This window comes from Balearica regulorum, chromosome 2, assembly GCF_011004875.1.
Source record: "Balearica regulorum gibbericeps isolate bBalReg1 chromosome 2, bBalReg1.pri, whole genome shotgun sequence".
In the NCBI taxonomy this organism is placed as follows: Eukaryota; Metazoa; Chordata; class Aves; order Gruiformes; family Gruidae; genus Balearica; species Balearica regulorum.
In genome coordinates this window covers 12,868,458-12,893,028 of record NC_046185.1, presented here as the reverse complement: position 1 = coordinate 12,893,028, position 24,571 = coordinate 12,868,458, and the positions used below count along the sequence as shown (strand labels likewise).

At 43.7% G+C, this 24,571-nt stretch overlaps 1 non-coding gene across 1 annotated transcript; it reads left to right on the top strand.

Moving 5' to 3' along the window:
* Positions 1 to 24,113: 24,113 nt before the first annotated feature.
* Positions 24,114 to 24,186, top strand: TRNAM-CAU (transfer RNA methionine (anticodon CAU)). The gene has a single exon. It is a non-coding gene; the product is annotated as a tRNA-Met (tRNA).
* The last annotated feature ends 385 nt before the right edge of the window (positions 24,187 to 24,571 follow it).

Genomic DNA, 24,571 nt, shown 5'->3' with positions numbered 1-24,571 from the left:
TGCCCATCCTGTTCATAATATTTCAGAATCTGTTAATAGTGACTATAGGGAGGTCTACACTATAAACTTATTAGCATGCTCAAGACTATTTTCAGCTCAGCATGAAGTAGGATGTCTTAGTACTCATTACAGTAACACCCTGCTGGTTTTGAGTCTTAATTAGTAGTTGATAAAGCACTTTTAAATCTTGAGGTGAAAGATGATATACGCTTCCTAAATATTATTACTAATTTGCTTACTTTTGCATTCCTGGATGATCATCTTTTACATCATCATTTTCTATTTTAAAAAGAAAAAGCATGAAAAGGCTGTTTAATGAGCAAGCTGAGCTCACACTTTACAGATACTGGTTGGTTCACTCCTCATAGCATCTTATGGTAACACCAGGTGCACACATCTCTCCAACACCTACGTTGAAATAGTGTTGACTTACCGAATTGAAGAACCAGTTTATAAAATTAACTGTAGAGACAAAAAAAAGTAAAAAATAAAAAAATCAGTAAGATGACTGCATACTTCTCATGTAAAATGATCAATCAACGAGCCAAAGGAAATCAATCTACCAAGAAAATGTTTGACAGAGTCAAAATAAGAACTGCAGCTACAGTGCTAAATAAAGTCTAAGTCAGTTTTGATTCATTTCCCTACACCCTAAATATACTTAAGTTGTAAATAGAACAAGGGAGGGAAGAAAGGTCTAAGGTACTTTCTGTATCTATGAACTCAGGCCCATACCCTGGCACAAACAAAAGGTCACATTACCCGATGTCCTTACATGTGCTACTGCTTGTGTCCTACCACTGCTAAGGGCCTGAATGCACGCTAATAATAAACACACAATCTAACCTTTCTTAGTGAGGCATGGAGTAAAAGTACTAAGTACCGTACAACAAGGTCCAGCATACTCAGAAAAAAAAATAGGCTTAGCCAGCCAAATTCAGGCATCGGCACTCCAGTCAGTATCAACAGTGGTGGGCACAGTCAAACCGAAGAGCTCATCTGGAGTAAACTGCTGAAATGATCCCAATACATAGCTTTCAGCATCCTTTTTCCTACAGAGTGCTTCACATTTGATTCCCTGTTGCATGGGCAACCCATCCTACTAGGATGCAGCTGCAGTGGGAATGCCAGGGTGAGGGGTCTCCTGGGATGCTGGAGAAAATGTGTGTGATTCCTCAGGTCCTCAGGATGAGGAAGCCATGTTGCTCCAGCAATGTGCCTAGCTCACCCCACTAGTCTCCAGGTAAAGAAGTGACTGGTATTTCTGCTCCAGAAGTTAGCCACTGCAGTTTGCTGCTGGAGGGCATTTGGCTTGGTGTTGGACAACTCTCCAATGAGTGCAGCAATCAACAGACATGCAGGGCCATGCAGTGTGTCTGGCTGCACTGCATCAGGATTTTGGGCAGCACGCAGGAGAAAACAGACCAGGTCCACGAAGTGGCTTTCTCTTTCCACTGCAGTGTGATAGATGAAATGTCTCCTGGTCCTGCCGCCCTGCCTCTCCTCCATCTTAGGTTCTCAGTGCACATCTAACAGATGAGAATGATCATAGTGTGTGAAGCTAAAGCCAAAGAAAACTTGTTACTCCATCTCTGATAAAGGACAACAGTAGATGCCTTAGGAAGAAGGATGGCAGGGAACCAGAATGTAACACTGTCCTGGAGAACTCCAGCAAATTGCTGCTTGGGGACTTTGAGAGCTGAGAGTAAGGTTTGGAGTCTTAATAGTCTTTGATTCATTTTTCTCCCATCTTAAAGGAAACATTTGTCCAGTCACATGTAAAATTATAGTATTCATAATATTCTGCAGTGAGAGTCCCACCATCTAGCAGTATGTTGCAGGAAGAAGTCTCTCTTGTGTTTCTTTTGAACCTGCTATGCAATGCTCCTCATTTATGCCGTGAAGACACACTCACCTTTTGTTCCTCATTTACTTCCACTGTTTGACCCATGATTTTACAGACCTCTGCCTCCTGAGACACTGTGAAAGTGTGGTTTCTTCAGGAGCCCTACACTCCACTGGAGAAATTGTCTTGATGCACCACACCAAGAAGGGCAGCTGTATGGAGTAGGACACAGTTGTACTCAGTACAACGCCTCCTGAGATGGCCCTTCAGCTCTTTGCTGTCTCTTTGAAGTGCTCAAGTTTTCTGTGCAGGGATCTGGAGGACAACTTTGCATACATCTTAGCGCTTTTCTCTGTCTTTCAGATGTACCTTCAGGCTCTGAAGCTTCATGCTTTTCTGTGAATGTCTCTTGTTATTTATTTATTTTCTCACTTCATTGTGGAAGGTCTCAATGGGTGTAGCAAGAACAGCTCTTCAAGATACTATGAGTGCCAGGATAAGGCAAACAGCCTGCGTGTTGTTGCTAAATTCAAGAGGTTAACACCAAAATATGAATATAGCTCCCTAAGACACAGACAAAAAAAATCATATGAGTATAAATATTTCAGTATTCACGGCTGTTGAACAGAGCTCAGTGAGATCATGGGCACACTTCTGGATCTCCTAACAGGGTGGGTGTGGGTGCGCTGTGTGACTTGAGGGAAAATACAGTGAAAGTTATGAATTTTCTGATGTGCAATGGAGAGCATGATGGATATATGCTTGAGGGGGATACTATATATCTGACAAAGTCTGAGATGTCCTCTGGCTGCCCACCACCATACTGTAATTACTGTCCCTCAAGAGTGATCCTCTCCAAGATCTCTAGAGATTTGCATAGGGAAGGTCACTGAAGCGGTGAGAGGAACAAGGCAGCTCTTGCCTATGAACATCCAGGCTGTGAGCAAACACCAGCTGGGTGAAAAGTTCAGTAAAGTTTTTCCAAAGGAGCTGAAAATTGTGCAATCAGAGATAAATCGCAGCCTTTACAAATGACAAAAAGCTGTGAACCTGGCCAAGTTACACCCCTTCAGAAAATCAGGCTGGTTTGGCTGTTTTCAGAATCTAACAGCAATATCCAAATAGTGTATTATTAAAACTTGTGTTCAAGAGTTCTGCAACCCTTTTTTTTTTTCTACAAAGTCTTGAGGTCTGGATGCACAATTATTGGTTGTTCACAAATCCTTTTCTAATTCCAGCATATTTCGTTGTTAGGAGGAAGATTCTGTCACCATAGCTACCCTGAATGCTTCAGTACCGCTCTGCACATAGCTTGCCATCAGGGAAAGCTGATTTATTCATTTGAAATGTGTTTTGTGTGGATTACATTCCCACAAAAGCCTGAGTTTTTATGCAACAAAGCTGATGATTACAGAGTATTGACGTGGGAAGACATTTTGGCTGCTCTCTCCTGGTTTTACTTTCTCAGTCCTATGTTGTGCTGCCAGGTCATGCTCTTTAAATTAGTGAGTTATTTCAACAGCAGAATTCCTTTTGTCCCTGCCAATGCACTGTCATCTGCCATGTGAGTGGGGAAAGAAGGTGACTTTTTGGAGGCTCTGAAAAACACACAAAAATTAATGGATTCGGTGAACCCTGACCCTGCCTGAGAAGGTAATTTGTCATTCTGTTCATCGGAGTATAAGCAAGGTCTTGGCTCTCTGATGGTTTGTATCACCTCCTTCCAGCCAATTCTGATGGCTTTTCCTGGTCTTCATGGAAAGTGATAGTGTCAGTGGAAAACCGGTTTGCTCCTGAGTGCATGCAAAGGTGAGCTAGTCACCATCTGCAAAGAGCAGGAGGCACTGTGAGGGCACCACAGCTTCTGCGCAGGAGGGTTCCAGCATGTGTGGCACAGGGACTGTGGGACTTTTTCTGGAGGTGCTTCAGCAAACAGCCATGCTTGGGGCTAGTAGGAGGCAAATTTCAGAAAGCCAAAGGCAGCTGAGATGATTCCTGTGCTATAAGTGAAACTGTATGTAGCACCTTAGTGCTGGAGTTAGGCAGAGGACAAACACGGAGCTTGTCAGTATTTTACCAGTCTGCCATCTCAGGATGGTTAGCCATCAGTCTCTGGTCTAGCAGGAGCCACTCCATTACAGAGGTTTCCTTTCCAACAGCTGCATTTTCTGCAGGGTTTGTGCTGACAAACAGGGACAGAAGCAGCACAGAAACAGTTTCAGTCCCCTTCTTTTCATCTTGCAAACAGACCTGTGGACACCAATGACATAAGAAACACCAGATCCAAGAGATGTACTGCAGGTTGACTGGGCTGTGCTCTGCAGCCCTTCCAGCACGACCTGTGGGGAACAACAGCTGGCAGGTCTTCCCACCACCAAGAGCACAGAGACTTGTCTGGCACGTTGATGAACACCCAACACCTGACTTACACACAACGAGAGGGGGACATTTATGCCATCAGGCAGCTGCTATTCTTCTGATTCTTCTGCCTTGCAGGTGAAGGGGGGAAAAACCTTTCTAAAAACAGATAGTCCTTCTGAACCAACAGGGAGGACACGTCACCATGCTGCAAGCCGAGATGTGTGCCTCCCTATGCCAAAGTAGCTGATGTCATATTAGAGAATGACCTCAAGGTCATGATCCATTCAAATGGGGAGCATGTTGCTGGCATGCAACTTCAACAAAATAGGGCAGGATTAACTATAGATGTCCATTTCCAGTGACCTTCTGAAGGATTTCATATGCAGAGGAATAACACTAGGAGTGCTTACACATCTTTGGCTACCACATGCAGCTAAGTGAAATGCAGAAAGTAGCCACCATTCACTAGAGATGCTGAGTGTTTTCTTTCAGAGCCTGAGACATGGGCAAGGGCTTTTTGGGGGGTGAGGTGCTGTGAGAGGAAGGTATATTCTCTCGCCTACTTAGGCACATCTATGTGCCTAGGGAATCACAGATCAAGCTCTCTTTCATTCTGTGGCAGGACACCTGTAAATTAAAGAAAAGGAAAAGCAAGAGCCAAATGTATCAGGATGTAATTCGTTATCACCAGCCAGTCCCATAATGAAAAGAACTCTCTACCTCCAAAGCCTTCGAAGTGGAAAGCTGTCAGTTCACGCCCCACCAGCCTCATCAGTTAGTTCCCCAATCTGTCCCAAGCTCCGGCTATCCCCTCAATCCCGTTGTACCTCCGTACAGACCAGCTCAGGTCGATGTGGGGTTGTCTGTAGCTGAGAACATTCAGAAGCTGTGTCCCCTGCTGGCGCTATAAACTTGCCCTCAGACACCCCTAACCGCACCAAACCCAACACCAGGCACCACGGCAAGCACCGGCAGCCAGCGACCGGCAGTGCTGCCGCATTCATGCACGAGGCTCCTGCAGCTTTTGGTTGCTTCAGTCACAGCAGAGGCAGGGAAGCTCAGTTTCCATTCTCACAGCTCTTCCTGGAGGAAATTCCTTGTGGACCAGACTGGCACCCTGCCCAGAGGGAAATGGTCTGACGGCCCCTCCAGCTCTGTGGGGCAGATCTGTAACAGCACAAAGGTCTGGATGACATGAAGGTTATAAAGACAGGTCAGCATTCCTCTGAAGTCACCCAAAAAATCTGTACCCTTCCAGAAGTCATTAATATAACCAGAATCTGTGCCTACCTCATTGTAATCACAGCTCCACACAGTGCTCCAGTCAGTTCTTTTTATTGTGAATTTCAAAGCTAATTACAATGGCTAAATCTGCACTTAAACATGGGCAGAAGCAATGGTCAAATCAGTCCTATTCGTGTTTATAGGATGTTATCATCTGAAGGCTCCTGGCTAAGGGAATTAGCCTATACAAGGATGTGAACAGCATTTGGGGGTCTCTGAACAACTCATGAGTTGAATTCCCTGGATAAAAATTAATTCATTGACACTCCCCTTGGAAGTAATTACCTTCCACTGCCTATTAAGACAACACCTGATGAGGTTATTTACCACCTCATTACACTGCTTCATCTAATTCAGCTGCTTTGTTTTGCACATTAAGCACTATTAGAAAACATCTACTTTGTGGCATGGGCTGGCTAAATGATATCCACAGACTTTCAGTAACAGTGTGGACGGATGATAAAACACTGAACAACTCTGAATTACACACAGCTATCAAGGTACACAAGGCCACATTTTGGCCAAGCACCACAGCCACTGCTGGACCTCCGAGAATATTCATAAGAGACTTAACTTTCCCCAAAAGGGATTAGCCTTGCAAGCTGGCAGGGAGATGAACTCCTCAAGCCGCTGCTTTTGTGATCAGTGAAAAAAAAATAATTCTTATCCAGTTGCTTTCCTGTCTTGGGGATAAAAAAGTGATTTTTTTAAGGCCTTCCTCTGTTTCTGGATCAAGACAAGAAGTCAAAATCTTGGAAGCTCAAAATTACAAGTAAAAAAAAGCTTTATGTCAGTGGAAAATATTTTGGTTTAATGTCATATTGCATTTGCCAAAAATATTAGCTTAAATAATTAAAAGCAAGTTTGAGCCATAAATATCATATTTTTGTGTTGAAAATATAACTAGGTCTTCTGAAATTGAAATACCTGTCAAGGCCAGTATTCTCCTGGGAACAACTTCAGTTTTCACAGGTATGAAATTGTTTATCTATTTATTTATTCAATAGATAAAAATGCTAAATGTGTACATTTTCTGGAAATCAATAATGACCTTCACCAAAGAATCACTCCCAGATCATTCATATACAGGAACAAACAGAACCTATCTGGGGAACATTTCAGAACAAAAATCTGTTTTTCCCTATTTGCAATATGTGCTTGGAGATATTTAATGTGCACAAACTGCACAGGCATTTTTCTTCATAATGTGGTTGTACATTTTGATCAATCACAATTTGTTCAAAGCTTATAAAAATATTCCTGAAAATCCCAGCAGCCAATATTTATATTTCTATCCAATTCACATTCATTTTACATTGACTAATCAGTCTCCACTCGGGGATTTGGGAGGTGTTTGTAAGTAAGTGTATATACACCACAACGCATGTGCTGATCCCTGGTTTTGATCAGGAGCTTTGAGCAAAGACACTGCCTTAAAAAATGCCAATCGTCAGATTTTTTTTTTTTTTTTTTTTTGTCTCAAGAATAAGACAACTGATATTTGTGTAGTCAGAGGTGCTAAGTTTCATTCTGACTCAGGAGGTATTCTGAAGGAATATGTCTTTCTCTCCAGATCTTGGTTGAGTTCCACATATATTTTGAAACTGCCAGGCAAGTACATAATACTGTGGATCATATATTGTTATTTCATGGCTAGAGGAGAAAAGTTGTTGGCATCTTAAGTTGCATAATTGTATTAAGGCAGAGCTTCACTTACTTACATTAAACCCACATTTTTTATGCTTTGGGTATTTGTTGCAAACCTAAAGTAACTGAAATATCAGCAGTATTCTACTTCACCAAACTCCCTGCCAAACTGCTGCGGCCATCCCTGGGAATGGAGTTCAGAGAGTTTGGCTCTGAGTGCCACAGAGTTTTACATTTGTTCCAGGAAAATGCTTCTGGACAGATATTTGCCAAAAAATAACAAAATTGTTCAGAAGGCTGGCAAAATGAATGGACTCCCCTTGTAGCTGAATAGTGGCCTCAGAGGTTAAGCATGGGAAATCAAGGCTGTATTTGGACTCTGAAACTTATGTATAATATGAGGTAAATTAGCACAGCTCAGCTTTCCCCTTGTTTCTGATTGATAAATAGTCACTCACCTTCTCAGATGTGCTGTGAAGATAAATGACTCGACATTTTTTTTCAGTCCTAAGAAGCCCCAAGTGTTGTTAATGATAATTCCCATAGTACCGTCAATCACCATAGATCTAGCAAAGGCAACCCAAGGCAGGATTCCAGGTATTTCTGAATTCAAAATGAACTCATTAGACTACGTCATCACACATCCTTCACCAAATCACTTAGATCCAGATTGCAAGAGGTATTTAGGCACTGCAGGATGTAAATGACTGAAGCCAATATTGAAAGTGGGGCCGTGAAGTTACTCCGCTCATCACAAGTCTAAATGAAGAGACCTGAAGGCATCTCAATTCTGTACTTTGCCAAGCAGGACAAATGCAATCTATCCACTGCAGGGGGAGGGGAAAAAAAAAAAGAGAGAGAGAAATAATGCATGCAAAGTGCTTTGAGAGTTTAAAGCAGATATAAAATGTATCATACGTTATTGTCATCACAGTGTTAGGGTGTAATACTTAAATATAAAAGGCACATCTTTGACTGAGGGCACTTCTCTGGGCTACCTGATGCAACACCTGAGAGAATTCAGGGTATAGACAGACATACAGAGACAAAAATAAGAGTTTCACATGAGCTTTTTCTATTGGTGAACTTATGAGGGATACTTTTTCTGCATCACATAGGATGATTATAGGAGCTGGAAACTTCCATAGTGGTCATGGGTCCACACCTTATGGCTTTTGATACTTTCAGATGCCACCTCTGAATGGTGACCATGAATCTGCAATAGCCTGAGGAGCCCCAACCTCAAATGCAAGGACATCAATGGATAGATCAGGATAGACAGAAACAGCATTCCCAAATCACCCTACATGAAACCAGTTTTACTTCTTTTTGAAAACTTCTATGGAGCATCGTAATTGCCCAGTCAATACCCACATTATACTGCTTAATAAGGAAAATAACTTTATTCCAGCACTGATGAACGTTAGAGACAACTTTTCATGTTCCTTGGCCCATGGAAATGCCATATGTATTACAAAATATATCCTGACTTGATTAAGGAGGAGATCATAAGTTACTCTGTTTGCCTGAGGCAAGGTTAGATTGTTTAATGAAGTAAGAGCCTACTTTGTGTGTTAGAGACTCCCCAATAGAGCTTGCACTGTGCATAACGTAATTTAGAGACTTCATGCAAAGGGATGGTAAGCATGATTCCAGATATATGAAATGAGACAAATCAATGGAAATGAGAAAACCAACTGCTCATATTGGTGTCAGTAAATTGCTTGATTTCCTTGGCTTTGTTTTAATGAGATTATCTAATGAAGAACCTTTTTCTTTAATTGCCTACTAAACAGCCAATGATTATGAACTGATTTTTTTTTAACTGGTTGTTTCAAATAAAATGGTCCATTTTCTTGCTTCAAAAACCTTGTGCTGTTTTGCATATTTGTTCCACATCTGTCTGGGGAAAGGGCTATTGTTGAATACTCTGCATGGCAGGAGCCAAAGAAAAACATGATCTAGGATCTGGCATTTTGAATGCAATCTGGGGCTAGTTTGTAACACAACTATAGGGAATCTGCACGGGCCTGCATTGATGTCTGCACCATCGGTGATGGGACCAGCTTTGGGCCATGGTGGCATATGTTTACCAGCCAGCCCACTGTTTGAACTGGTCTCATAAGAGTACAAAAATCAACAGCAGTTGTTATAAAACTTCAATGTAATTTCAGGGAAAATAGTGCCCATGATTGCTCACAGCATCATTCCTGTCAGGTTTAACTCCGTTCATTTCACAAGTATAAATAACAACCTCTATCATCTTCCTGCTGCCTTTTAAATCAGTTATACATAGGGTCACATGTATATGGCTGCATTATCTTACTTTCCAAATAACAAAAGGCACAGCAGACAGGTCTTGTCCTCCCTGTACATGGGATCGATGCTCCCTGCAGCAATGCTGCAGAAGCCCACGAGCTCAGAGCACAGTCGGTTATAATGCACTGCGTTATCCCTCGTGGGATGCAGCACAAGTCTTGGAGCTCCTTGAAGATCTGCCAGCTGGAAACGTCCCAGCGCAGAGCATGCAGGCGAGAGACTGGAGCGTGCTGAACTATATAACTACCCCCTTGCCTAGCTGGCCCCTCCGCAGCCAGCAGACACTGGTGTTTGTGTGGGGAGGGCCAGTGGGGTGCTGGGGCTGGCCGCAGGGGCTCTGCAGCAGTGCAGTGCCTTCTTCCCATCCAAGCAATGGGCACTCCCTGGGCCAAGCCCTGCTGTTTTCTGTCCCTTTGCTTTGCAGCAGATAAAAAAAAAAAAAAAAAAATTAGCCCATTTGCAGTAAAACCTTTGGCCTTCTGAAGCAGCTGCAGATGTTCCATGGAAGGCTGTGCTTGGTAGCTGAATCTGTCACCACTTCTAATGGGAGCTTTTGGTCCCCAGAGAACTAATCTGATGACCTGAGATCTGTAATTGCTGCTCCCTGAAGCTCCAGTAGATAACCCTATGCATAAATCACCATAGCAATCCAAACACCAGAAAAGCACTGCTTTTTTTCTCCCTGCCTTCTAACAGCTCTCCCAGCTTCATTCAGAGAGGAGGAAGAGAAAGGGCAGGGCAGGCTGGCAGAAAGAGAGTGTTTTTGCAGGGATTTTGACCGGAAAGGTGCTCACTACTAAGCTGTACAACACAGAGAGTCGCACTTGTATGTTTGAAGTGTTAAATATTACAGCTGGTGTCTCACTGAGAGAAGTAAGGACTGCTATGTTTTCCCTACTGTTGTTTAAAATAATGCATTCCTTCACAAAAAGCCAGCAAGTTTATTTGAGCGATGGAGAGAAGAGAGCTCAGGTCTTGCCTCCTGTAAGGCAGAGGCAGGAATCGCCCTAGTGCTGCAGTGGGGGTTGTGCCACCATGGCAGCAGCTGCAAAGAGAGTTAAAACAGTGGTAGCAAGTCTGGCTGATCACTGCACAGATTTAAGTTTCTTATTAGGAAAATCCCTCCTCAGTCACTCCTAAAAGCATCAGAAAGCCCTTTCTCCAGGTCCTCATGGTGCTCAGTGGCTGCTCCAGCCTCTGGGAAATGACGGTGTTGGCATCCGTTACCATCACGCTCTCTTTTACTCGGTGTCAGTTCGCTGAGTTCAAGGAATCCAAATGCACAGCAATTCACAGCTCCAAAATCCCTCCCGACAAGCATATAAATGCCAGATGCTCTGAAGTTTCAATCTGCTGTAGATTATATTTGACTCAAGCTGCCACAGGCTGATAAGGGCCTCAACGGTTGAACAAATGTTCATGCAAAACAACGAATTCTGTTTTAAGCGATGATTTTGAGAATAATTCTGTGGTTTCTGAGTGACCAGTAACATTAGAATATTCCAGTGTTTTAAAGCTTGTTTAAGATGAATTGCTAGTTTCCTAAGTATAAACCACCTAGATTAATTTTTAACCACATTCATTCCAAGAATGTGGAGCTAATTGCTTGCTAAATCACTTTTTACAAGTGCAATTCATAAATAAGTGGTAACAACTGTTCCTAGCTACCTTGATGAGGATGGAGGAGAAAGAGGCAAAACTGTCATTTTTTGCTGTAAGGGCTTATGTTTTGCATGGGAAGCACATATTTACCTTATTTATAAAGATAGTTTGCTCAGTGTCCCAGACTTCATACAGTCCAAGTAATCTCCGTTGTTAGCCTGAACAGACATGTTCCATTTAATTCAATGCATGGAGAAAACTCAAAGACTACAGTCAAAACAGTAAGAGGAATACAGACAACCTTTCCACATCAGGACATCACTGCAAGGCAGTTTGTGTGGCTAAAAGACAAGTGTGAAGCAGGATCCTTATTGACAAACCAGCTGGCCAGCACTGTCCTTGGAAAGTCACCCTGACTTCACCCCATGAGCTTACCTCCTCTGCTGCTGGGCTGCGTGCCTCACGTCTTTAAGCCAAACTAATACAATGCCCAACTGTAGCAGATCCCACTGCCTTCCTTGTAGGCTGACCTTACTTCTGGGTAAACCAAGAAGGTAGGGAAACTAAGCATGTAGCTCACCAGAGAAAAAGAAAACCCTTGCTCTGTGCTCCTCCATGTTTTGGTGCTGTTAACGTTCCCACATTGCAGAGCTTGCTGGTTGCACACAGCCGGAAACTCAGGATACTTTGTTCAATTCCCTGCTCTTCCATAGACTTCACACCTGATCCTTGACAAATGCATTTGAAAGATGTTTAGGCACCAAAAATCCATTTATAGAAACAACAGGGAAACATAAAAATAGTTTGAGGTCATTATTGGGCTTCAGTTCCCATTATAGATCCAATCATGCATCCTATCAGTTCAGAGCATCCACAGTAATGTGAGGGGCAGAGCCAACTGATGGCCTTTGGAGGTCCCTCCCAAAGAGCATTTTGAACCGATGACATTGTGAACTGGTCAGTTTGCTCTAAACTCAGAGTCAAGAGTGAACTAACATTCTGGCAGCTTGGATGATCATGTGAACCAAGATCTTCTTCACAAGTCAGAAACACCTTGAGCACTTCCTCAAGTTTGGTATCTTCTCCCATACAGCTGCTTCTGTCTCACAGATCTTGGAAGGCTTTCTGGTCAGAGTCGCCCTTCTCTTTCCTCAGGAAAAACTCTGCCAATCTTTCATTATGGACAGGGAAACTAGCTCGTCCCATCCTGCAAGGACACTACCACAGGCTGCCACCCAAACCAGCCTCTCCCAGACAGCCCATGTCACAACCTGCCCCCAGCTTTGCCCAGACTGTCAGCAAAGTTCTCAAACACTGTCTGAAATGAAATGGTCTGGAGCAAGGAAAGCCCTTCCCTAGCCACTGCAGGAATCCTGGGAAAACCAGCGTAAGTCAAGACAACTCAGTACCACCCCCCTCATTCTGAAATATTCCTCTAGCACAGGAGGAGGCAGGTTTTACGCTACCTTCTCCTGACAACCGATGGTCTTGGAAAGGAGGGAGCTCTGCCAACCCCACCTTTCACTGCAGCCTCACACATAGCACAGAAGTCTGGGCTTTCCCAGTCATCAGCCTCCGCTCCTGAGCGTGCCTGCTCTGACCTTCAAGAGCCAGCAAGTCCTAGCAGGCCCCATCAGCCCTTCTCCTTGAAGGGATTTTGGCAGCTGCTGTACAGGGTATAAGAAAGGAAGTTGGTACAGTCATTCTTTTGATTTGTATCAAGTTCTGTTTAGCTTCGTATTTCTTCAGAGCTTTACTTTATACTGTTCTACTTGCCCCAGTAACCACGTCCCGTTTTATGTACGATGCGCGTATAAATGCCCTCATATATTCATTCAAGCTTTTCTGTTACCTTTCACACTTAATCTCTTTATGGACTTCCATCTCTTCACTGTAAATAAATCTACCTCTGACCATCAGCTCAGCTTTCCTCCCCTCTTAGTTCCTAGTCTATTAGACATGCAATACTGAGTGACTACCTGGAGTGCAAAGTTGGGGAGTTTTGGACACTCGAGTATGAGCAGCCATAAACTCACAAATGAAATATATGATCTAACTACAGAGGTAGCTACAGTTGTGTTGGTCGTCCACAACTCCCTTTCTAGTCAATGTAGGCGTGTATTTTAGGGATCCTGTGTAGGAATCACTGTTTCCCTTGGTTGACTATGAGGAAAGGTAGCTAGCTTCTTGTGCTTGTCCCAGAGATGTCGGTCAGATGAATCCTGCCCAACATGTCTGCAGGCAGTCCTCAACTCTGCTGGACACAAAATCTATAGTCTACATCTTTCAGCCTGCTGCTGCATGAAATCGCCCCTTTCTCCCCTTCTTGTTACAGCTCATTCACTCGCTCTGTAGCTCCAGACACACGGCATGCATGGCCTGGGCTATTTACATTTCCCTGTCTGACTTAAAACAGAAAAGAGTCAGTCAGGATACTGTTTCTCCCAGTCAAGTTAGGAAAACATTCTCTCCTGTCAGGCAGCGTTTGACAATATACACTCAAAAGTCTACAACTCGACTCTGAATGTTTGAATTTACTTCAGTTCCCAGCTGTGCTTAGTAGGATTGCAATCCCGACGACCGAGTACATCATAATTCTCTTTTTCCATCCCAGACTGATGGACCTTTGCTCCATGTAGACTATGTCTTTATTCATTTTTAGTGTGGTTAGATATTTAATCTGCAGAAGAAATACCAGGTCAGAAAATGCAGAGGCTGTTCTGAATTATGATGATGTCGTTATCACCAACAGCTCTTTGGTGACAGAAAACAACACAGTGTGCAGGGTACTGGACAGATATGAAATGAAAAATATGTCTGAGCCCCAAGACCTTAGAGAAATAGTTGTCACACCCCGTAAACAATCACCCTCCACTAATTACCTTTCACTATATAGCACATATGGGCCTGGGCAAACCAAAAGGCAGGATTTTGCCCGCTGCAAAGCTGTGTCATTTTGTGCTAATTAGGGAGCCCCAGTTCTGTTGCCGCTTCTTCCGTTAAATGACCAAGTCACCTGCTGGTTACCGACCTGTACTTACACACCACATGTAAATACTCCGAGATCTCACACTGGAAGCCATTTTAAAGGTAGGTATTATTAATTCAATGCAAAACTTCAGAAAATATGAAAAGAGCACGGTATTTGAGCAAGACTAATGGCACCATTGAAGACAGCTTTTTCAGTCTAACACGTAGTGGTGGAAGGGATCCAGCTCTGCTCATTGCTTTCTGTTCTGAGCTCCTCCAGGCAGCTCTCACCTCAGATAAGACTGAATCCCTCCTAGCTGAAAGCCATGTCAGGAAGGACTCAGCGTAATGAGACTGCTGCCAAAATAACAAGTAGGGGATGGAGTTTCAACCTTTAACAGCAGACAGCACGACTGGCTTGGCAACTGAAGGTCTGTGGAGCAGGGGAAGGGAAAAGCAGATTCACTCCAAGGAGGTGTCTGGCCAGCTTCCTCAGATAAGCCAAAAGACCTCAGTTTGCACAGGGAGGTTTTAGATATTTATGCATAAAAAAAGTTTTCTAGCTTTCAGGATAAGGGGCCTAGAGACTTTTACAGAGGCAGAGGACATTGAGTGGATGTTTGGAAACAAGATTCCTGGCATACCCTGCTCACAGCACTTTGAGAACTGCCAAGATGAGCATCCAGCACTGTATGGCTGCTCTGCTGCTCCCGTTCCTGGAAAATACACGAATGTGAAATGAGAAAATCTTTCTGGGAAAATAGAAGGATAATCAAATTGGTCTCAAATTCATATGAAAAAGACCTCAATTTTGGGTCAGTGAATCACCATTCTTGGCAAGTAGCCTTCAAATAAGTCACTCTTTGGATGCTGTGGTTCCAGTGACCCAGTAGCTGACCTTTGGTACATAGCTGAGCTGCTGCCATCAGCAGAAGGGGGCCAGAGGGTACATAAGGTACAAGGGATTTTGCATGACAGAGAGTGTCCTTTTCCAAAAATGCCAGTATGGATAGCAGTGATGACCTCACATCATCTCCTTTAAAGAACACACTCACGTGGGAAATACCATTCACATCCCTATTATTACTAGGGTTTGAACTCCTGAAAATACTGCACAGCAAAGCTTGTGCTTTTGTAGCAGCTACAAAATGTACATGAATATAACACACATTTTCCTTTGCTCCTTCCTGCCTGAGTGTACTTTGGCCCAGTTATTTCTCTATCATTGCCATTGTCAGATGGCAATTTATCGTCAGCAGTATGTACAAGAAAAAGGCACAGAGGGGAAGTGCACGAGTTGACTCACTCACGAGTGCCCAGGGAGACAAACCCAAAGCTTCCAGAGGGAGCTATAGGACAGGACGTTGTATTATTGTACCGTCTTTGCTGCGTGGGGCTGCATACCTTCGCCATACGCAGCTCTGTGTGCCGGTGCTTGCTGGTTTGTTCTGCGATGTGAGCCACACAGTCACAGTTGCTGGAACAAACACAACATATGTCCCTGATTTTGTTTCCATGCCCTGCTCTATAAACAGAAAATGGTGAGACATACTTGGCGTTTTATGAAAACAGAAAGAAATCAAAATATGTTAGATGTGAAATTTTATTAGTTACCTGGCATCACTAGGTAACTTCCAGTACAGAAGGAGTAGGTGAGGAAAAGCATCCTTTATCTGCAGAGCAGGGACTTGACTCCAGCTGGGGTGGATCTGCTAGATGTCCCTGCAGGGATGCTGCACGCCATGAGCTGCCCACGCCGCCCCAGCCCACGCTTTGGCCACAGGGCCAGCCCAGGGTGAGGGAAGGACAGAGGACAACAGGGCTAAAGAGGCCCATAGCCCTGAGAGCCAGCTCCACACAGAGCAGTGGAGTCCAGGACAAGGTCTGAGGTCCATGGGACATGTCTTGAGGCTCTCACTGATGGGAGGACTTGTGTAAGTTGATGTCCTACAGGCAATATCTAGTAATGTCAAGTTTGAGTATCTCTTTCCTGATGTCACCACATTAGCTCCCCTGTGATCTGCCCACTTGACTTGTAGCAGGACAGCAGATACTCCCTGACTTCCTGCTACGTAATGAGCCCCATGAGCTCCTGGAGCCCCCATGGAGGGGAAAACAAAACCTTAGCACCACAGATGAGACTGAAACCTCTGCTATGCAAAGGGGTAATTCTGCTTTATCTGAGCTTATAGAACTGGAAAAACATCTCGTCTCACCATTCCTTCTGCATGGGAAATTTTCTGAGCAGCATCTTGCAAATGTTGCATTTCATCATCTCACCAACAATTCAGTTTTAGTGTGGGTTTTTTTTCTCTTCAACCTCTTTTTTAAAATGTCCTTGAACTCTGAAGATGAATAAGCTGTTTTGGGAATGCTGATGATACCTGGCTATCTTGAGTCAGATGTAAACCAGTTCTGCTTGTGGTTTACATTTATCACTGAAATTTCCTGTCTATTAAGAGAGGCATCAAACAGATGAAAAGTTTTAAACCATGTCATTTGTGCAATAAAATAATAGGCCAGACTGAATATTCAAGCAAAATCAGAGCACTGCTTTTGGCAGAATTACTCCTATTTACAACAACAAAGACACGCCATGTGTAATTATCATTATTCACAGCCTCTACTGCCTTCAATCTGTTCACCATCCCTCCCACATCTGAAGGAAATCAATCTAAATTGATATTGATTCTGATTAATAAAAAGTTAATTCCTAGGAAGTGTAGTTCGAATGCAGCCTGTATGTCAGTCTCCACTGGGCAGTCACATCCCCTTGTTTAGTGAAATCCCAAGAGCACACTGGATTCAAAGCTGAGCTTTTCCCCCATGTTATTTCTGGTGCATGACAAATGAGCCTAGAACTTTCACCTTAATCATCCAGCTAATTTACAAACTCTTCCAGGGCATTTTTTTATCAACTGGCTTTTATTTAGGAAATACAGGTGCCTGCAATGCAGACATTTACCTCTGTGCTAATCATTACTTCCTCATTTCAATCAGCACAAGGCAATAGAAGCTTTCAGGGTTCTGGTTATCTCATCATAATGAAAATGCCTAAAATGAGTCATACAAGCCCTTAAAGTCACTGTTTCTCCCCAAAGCTTAGAGGGAGAGAGCTTCATCGAAGATATTTACAGCCAAATGGGAGTTATCACAATATCTTTCCTCATATTTAGCAGCACTTATCCATTTTATAAACACATGGATATATGTATTTCTAATTCAGTTCATGATATTTAATTAATTTATACATATTTAATTATATTAGCAATCAGTAATACAATAGCATTTGATCATATTACCAATACAATCAGATAAATGCAATACATCTGAACCTAACCAATTGAAAATCTTTCTCTCTGTCCTACAGAAGGTTAGGATGGTCATTAATGACTCTTCCTATCCTCAAATCTTTTCCTTTTCAATGGGATTTTGTAGCTATCTTTTTTTATGTATTCATTGCCCCGTCCAAGTGAGACTGAGCTATCACAGTGCTTACCACGGGCTGGATCAAACCAGCTCCTGTCGATGTCGGCAAGGAGGAAAAGACTCCTGGTCTCACTTGCAATGTGTGCTCTGATGTCTTACCTAGCTAGAAAACCTGCATATCCATCGCAGTTTTCTTCTGTTAGCACACTGGAAAGTTAATTAATTAATTTACCTGTGCTGAGTGGAAACTAACCTGACAGTAAGTTCTGTTTTTCTGCACAATTAACTTAATACACAAATGTGAATTTGTTCCCTTTAATTAGTGCACTGACTAACTCACCTGACATCCCCTGTTTGCAGAAAGGGGTTTTCTTACACAGACACACAAAAAGCCATCTGTTCACCTCTGTGTAGAACCTAAAAAGATACTTGATAACTGCATTAGACTATGGGTCTACTCAGCAAAGCCTTAACAAAATAAATGTAACTGGTATTTTTATATTAACAGAGTGCAGTCCTAGATTAAAATAGGATGCTGATTAAAATGTTGAGGATATTTTAATGTTTGCTCTTGCCCCTTTCTGCAGATTTCCTCCTATTATTTCTTATTAGGTTTCTGAGGCTTTTAACGGTTGCTGTGTTGCCACCTGGACTCACCACTCATCAGTGGGGCCTTAGGCTCTTTTAGCCTTTAGGCTTTGTTCTGTGGAAGAGGTCCAAAAAGACCAGTTACATCTGCTGTTGGGTGAGATCTGCAACCTCCACAAAGACATGGGAAGAAACACCCTCTTTCCCACAGCAATTCAACTCATTTAATACCAACCTAAAATGATGCAGCCATAAAACTCCTCAGCAATTATTTTCTTACCAGGGCAGCTCAACTTTTTCCTCTGTTACTTAGTCTACAAGTTTGGTTTTAATCTCAATTAATCTGATCACATGGAAGTCAAGCTTTAGTCTGAGAGACCTACCTAAGCACTTTTCATTAGTTAGTGGGCACTTCCAAAGAAAGCACTCATTACACTTGGAAGAGAGCAGCCAAGGCTAGTAGAGTCAGTAAGTTCCCATCTGTTTCTCAAGGTTATACTGGGATCATGCAAACTAGTTTAGAGGAGAGGGCTAACTCTTAGATAGCTGGAGATAGATGGATGCACTCCCACCAGCTAAGCAACAGGGGAAGATAGCACCCTGTAAGGATTTAAGAACAATTGCGTTTTCCTAGTAACAAGCGTATGGTTGTCAAGGACCCTTGTGGGTTTCCTAAGTAGGGTAGAGCTTTATATAGGGAGACACTGCCCACCACTTCAAGCCAGTGTGGGAAAGGAACCCTTTCCCTTGCTGTCAGGAGAGGTGACGAGGCAGGCGAGCTTCAAGCGGAGGATCTGCCACCTGCTTTCTCCAAGCTCTCCAATCTTACATATTTATGTTGTGAATTCTCTATAGCATGGACTGTCTCTTGCTATACACAGGTGTACTCAGTCTGCCGCAGGGAGATCCCAGTCCTGGTACAGACCTCAAAGCAGTACGGTGGTTCAAATGATTACTGATGATGATGATGATAGATAACACAGTACACTGAGAAAGCTTTGGGAAAAGAGTCCTTGGAAGGTGGGCTACTACTGGGACAATCCTGTGTCCATCTAGCTTTTATTCTGAGTTCCTACACATGTGCTCAAGAACCTCATTTCAGGTTTTGCCACCTAGAACAGACAAATGAGCCTGGAACACCAACAATGCTTAGTGCCAACAAGTTTGTGGTATAAAAGTCATCGGGATCTCAAAGCCGGACTGACCTGTGGGGAAGATGCTAGTACTGCTCACAGGGCAGGAACAAAGCACTGGACCAAAGGGATGCTTTTATTTTCCAATAGTGCTCTGGGAACAGAGCCCTTCAGAGCTCAGAGGAGCTTTGTTCTGGAACACAGTTATTTTAGAAAATATTACTGACTTGTTTGCTGGGGATACTAAGGAGGTCAGACCAGCTACAGAGTAAGTTCATTTATAACACCTTATGAAGAGTTTTTATTTTTATATGGCTTTTGACCTCAAGTCAAAAGGAAACGTCAATCCACATTGTAATGCAAGTCCCAGTGAATGCAGACACATCAGACATTTCCATATGAGCAGCAAGACCTTTAGAAGTATACACAGACTAGCAGGGCTCTCTCTAGCGCAGACTGTGTTAAAGATAAGCAACAGACAGATTGCTTGTCAGCAAAACTGGAGAGAAAATTTTACCAGCAACGTTTTTCTTTCATCTGCCGAGGAGTGAGGGATGAAGCATGAGTGTGGAGACACCTGAAGCGGGGGGAACCTGGGGAAGGGCACGGACTGGTGTCAGAGGGTGGGATTTTTCAGCTTTGCTGTGTGACCTCAGAGAAATCAGTATCCCATTTTAGTCCTCCCAGTTCACTTTGATGGTCTCGTTTGTTTAGATAACTCCCTCCTCCTGCGGGAAGTTTTTGGGGCAGTGACCTACAGCTTTCCATTGCTGCCATGCTCTCCTCTCACGATGGCACTATTCATAAACTTGCTGCAAATAGATTTGGTCAGTCCCTGAAAGGAAATCAGATTCTACCAAAAGTCTGTCTTTCACCTAAATGCTTCTATATCCTTGTAGCCTTCCCCTGGCACAGCAGGTGCTTCTGTGCCCCACGACCTGACCTTGTAGCATTCAACTCTTCTTCAGATGTAAAACCAAGCCCCACACTGCTACATCCCTGCAGAATAAGTAGAGCATTGAGAGCCAGGCTGTATCCTGAACGGAAAACAAGTTAGCTGGGTTTCTTTGGTACTTTTTAAAAGGATGCTTTGTATTGAACAACATCCTGAAGTCCCAGTTCCCTCTTACTGCAGCATTATCCTCTGATCTACAAGCTGTTGACTGATCTGCTTGCTACTTTCAGAAAATTAAGAGACCATGTGTCTGGAGTCACAGCAGTTCCCCTGCAGCGAGCTGGGTGACTAGTTTCAAGACAGCCATGCAATTAGCAGGCAGTCTACTGTCATCACACTAAAATCAGAGGATGCTTAAGAGGAGACAGCTTTCATCCCAGGTCCTCAATGCACTTGACAGTCAGTAACTTGATTTTTTAATGAGGCAACAAGGCCTGGACATTCACATTTCAGAGAGGCAAACCATGTCAGACAAACTGAGTTCCTAAAATAATTCAGCAGCTCCTAAAGACAGAGCAGGGTTCTAGCTTCAAATACTGTGCTTGTTTTCCTTGCTAGCATTGCAGCTTGGAGAATTAAACAAGCAGGTAGCAATGTTTGGAAGGAAAGCAGAGGCTCTCCTAGGGGAACCCACACAAGCTCCGGGCTGCTGGCGGGGGGCTGGTTCCTCTGCAATGGGGCTGCTGCAGATGGAAGAACCAGACACAGCATGTGAACGCTGGCCCCTGTTCCTGACCTGTTTCTCATCCCAGTACAGCCAAGTACAAGAAAATAGCCTTGCAGAGCGGGAGCTCTAGAAAAAAATAAAATGGGAGTAAGAAAAACCACAAACTCCAAAGCACAAAAAAATGCAATGGCAAAACAGCTGCTGGGACTCATTGAATGGCAAATTAGTGCTGTTGAAAGGAAAGGTAATCCTTGCTTGGGGGTTGTACCAGGAGTTGTGAATGATGATAAAAAAAATGAGGCTTCCTTCCAAATACATAACTGCAGCAGAACCACCACGATTTGTTGTATACAGGAAAAAGCCCATGTCTCCTCCTCATCCGTTCTGGTTTATGACTTACCTTTCCCATACAGTGGGACTTTGTAAAGACTGGCTGGCCCTGACTACAGGACAGGATGGCAGGATTGAGTGACCCTTTGAAATTTTTGCTGCCAAGTGAATCCCTTCTCAGCACGCTGGGAATATAAACAGATTGATTCTGTTGTTGCCACCACAGACAAAACATCCCTTTCAGAAAGGAAGGGAAAAGATGTTGCTAAAGCAGGAGTCACAGCAGCACTGAACCGTTCAGGCTGGCAGGACCTGGGGAGGTGTCTAGCCTCTTGAAAAGAGCACGGAGACTGCACAGCCTCTCTGGGCAACCTGCTCCAAGCTTAGTTATTATCATCGTGAATACTTTTTCCTTACATCTTATTAGAACCTCACCTGTTTCCATTCTCTGACTGCTGACCCCCTGCCATGCACCACATCAACAAGCCCAGCTCCATCTCCTTGATAACCCCCTCACAGGTATCGGAAAGTGCTGTTAGGTCCCACTGAAGCCATCCCTTCTTCAGGCTGTAGAAGCCTGACTCCCTCAGCCTCTTCCCATATGTCATGTGCTCCAGCCCCAACCATCTTAGTGACCTCCATTAAGCTTGTTTAAGTTTTTCAACATCTTCTTGTACTGGGGGTCCCAGCACTGACTGCAGTTTACTAGATGTGGCCTAAACACTACACATCTCCCAGGGGGTTTGCTCTGCAGACATCTGACATACTAAAGCCAAAAGAAAGAGAACAAGAATGACCTCTTCTACAAGGGGAAAGGTTCACCAAAACCCCAAACACACGTATATATGGCAGAAGACACCTTGCAAATGCTTTTCTGGTCTTAAGCTGAGAGACCTCACCACTAATGTTAAGGTTAGCACAGGTGCAGTGCTGTGGTGTGAAACCTGCCTTGTCGGACTTAACAGCTTCTGGTGGGCCTGGAGGCTCCTGATCCTACACACAGGCAGGAACAATTAACTGCATGAATGCTCAATGGGGAACAGCTGGTGAAGATGGCTCAGGAATGTCTTGAGCTGGGAAAATGGTAAACATCCCACTGAAAACATCCCACGAAAACATCTTGCAGGCATGTGAGGTAATCCTTGTATATGCTACTGTGCTGGTGGAAGGAACCAGCCTTTCCACTACAGGCTCAGGATACATGAAGACCAAGAAGAGCAGAAAACCCCTGCCTGGAAAAACGACAGTCTGTGACTGCCCTTAATCTAGTGATTATGTGGAGGTCATGAACAGAGGCAGCATACATGAACGTGAGGTCTTTTTGCCAAAGCGTGAGTGACGTGCTAGGATGTTGCTTGCAGAAACTCTTTGGGTACCATCTGGTCTCTGGGACATCACTGGAGATGCTTGTGTTTGAAAGCAGTGCTAACACTGCTGGAACTATCTCCTGAGCAAGTCAGAATATCTTTTTCTCTGGTAAATGAACCATCTGATGAAGCTTAGATCATCTCAGTCTCGCTCAATTTACTTTGAAATAATAGTACATTGTTCCCATGTACTACATCATCAGAGAACTGATCTCTGCATGGTCAGCTGCAGCAGGACCAGGGGACCTGGCTGACAGGACCAATGGCCAAGACAGAAGGCCAAGGTCTCCAGATGATTGTTGTTGGCAGAAACTGTTTCCATCTGACCTCAGAACCTTCCAGTAAATTTACAATAATTTATTATATTATAAGCCTTATTTCACAAAGAGCTGGTTTAATTGGTAAGCACCCCAAATAGATGGTTGCTTACATGTTGACATCTGTTACTATTTGTGTGCGTGCACAGAGGGGCATATGTAGACTTTTCCAGTATTTTTCAATACTCCTGCAACTCAAATGCTTGCCTTCTACAAGGCTTGTCTCATATGCAGATGTCTGCTGAAATTTATTAAGAGCAGCATTTTTAAAAAATTTAACTGAGACAAGACATTTATCACTTCCAAATTTAATATATGTCTGGAAAATCATTACATGGTCATTAAAGTAAATTCTTGTGCTAGTAGATTTCATGCAAGGAGAAAAGCTACAACAGAAAAATCAAATTTTGGTCCAGAGAAAAGGCAAGTCACCTTTCCACATGTATAAGATTGTTCTCATCTCTAATTTTATATCCCTTCCAATCCACTGAAGGACTGTACTTTGGCTGCTTGATTCAAAAACTGGGGTCTCTGGTACAGAACAAGACGCAGGTAAGGAGAGGATTAAGAGTCTATCTGTACATGGAACTCAGTTCACGTCTGCAAAGTGCTGTTTTACAGCTTTTTCCTTCTAGCGTGAGAAAGGACTTTGCTTTGCTTTTCGAAGTGACAGAGAAAGCTGTTTTTGAGCAGCTCATCCTCTCTCCTGTAAAAAGTCTGTAAAAAACATACAGCTTGTACAAGTGTGAATTGGGATTGATGATTGTTTAATTGTTCTCCCTTTCTCCCACTCCTACTCAGCCTTTAAGCCTCTCCTTTGCCTGCTTTGCTTTCCTCTTCTACTCCTTCACCCAGCTCCACCTCCCTCCCTGTCACTTTTGACCGAGGTTCTCGTGTTGCAGCCCCATCTGGCCCCTCAGCTATCAAGACTTCCACTTCAACTCCATATTTCATGATTAATGGGGATTTGCTCACACAGTGCATTTGCCATTATGCTCTCACTACTTTTCTTCCCTTTCCATTCTCCCCGCTGGCAGCCAAGCCCCCACAGTGGCTGCCTGCTGCACCAAGGCCACCATGTCACTTCTTTTAATGGGGATTTTACCCCTTATAGCCAACCTTGGACTGCTCATCCCATTTCAAACATTTTGTTCTTTTAACCCATCCTGTCAGTTCATCTCAATGTCCAACCTGCAAGTAAGGAGAGCTTCAACATGAGAGCTTCTCTGGGTACCTGCCATTTACAGTAGGGACACATGGGTCGCTGGGCAATGTCCCAGGATAAGACATCTTAAGCCGCCTCGTTAGCGCAGTAGGTAGCGCGTCAGTCTCATAATCTGAAGGTCGTGAGTTCGATCCTCACACGGGGCAAAGGCAGGCAGCTCTGATAATGAAATGTTAGAGGTTTTTGATTCTCGGAGAAGTAAGGGGGGGGGGGGGGGTAGTCAGCAGAACTGCCACTTTGGACTTCCGGAGGGCAGACTTTGGCCTGTTTAGGAGCCTGGTTGGCGGAGTCCTGTGGGAAGCAGTCCTGAAGGGCAAAGGACTCCGGGAAGGCTGGACATCCTTCAGGAAGGAAGTCTTAAAGGTGCAGGAGCTGGCCATCCTCATGGGCCAAAAGATGAGCTGGTGGGGAAGACCACCAGCCTGGCTGAACAGGGAGCTTTGGCTGGAACTCAGGGAGAAAAAAAAAAAAAAAAGAGGGAGTTTATGCCATTTGGAAGACGGGGCAGGCAACTCAGGATGACTATAAAAA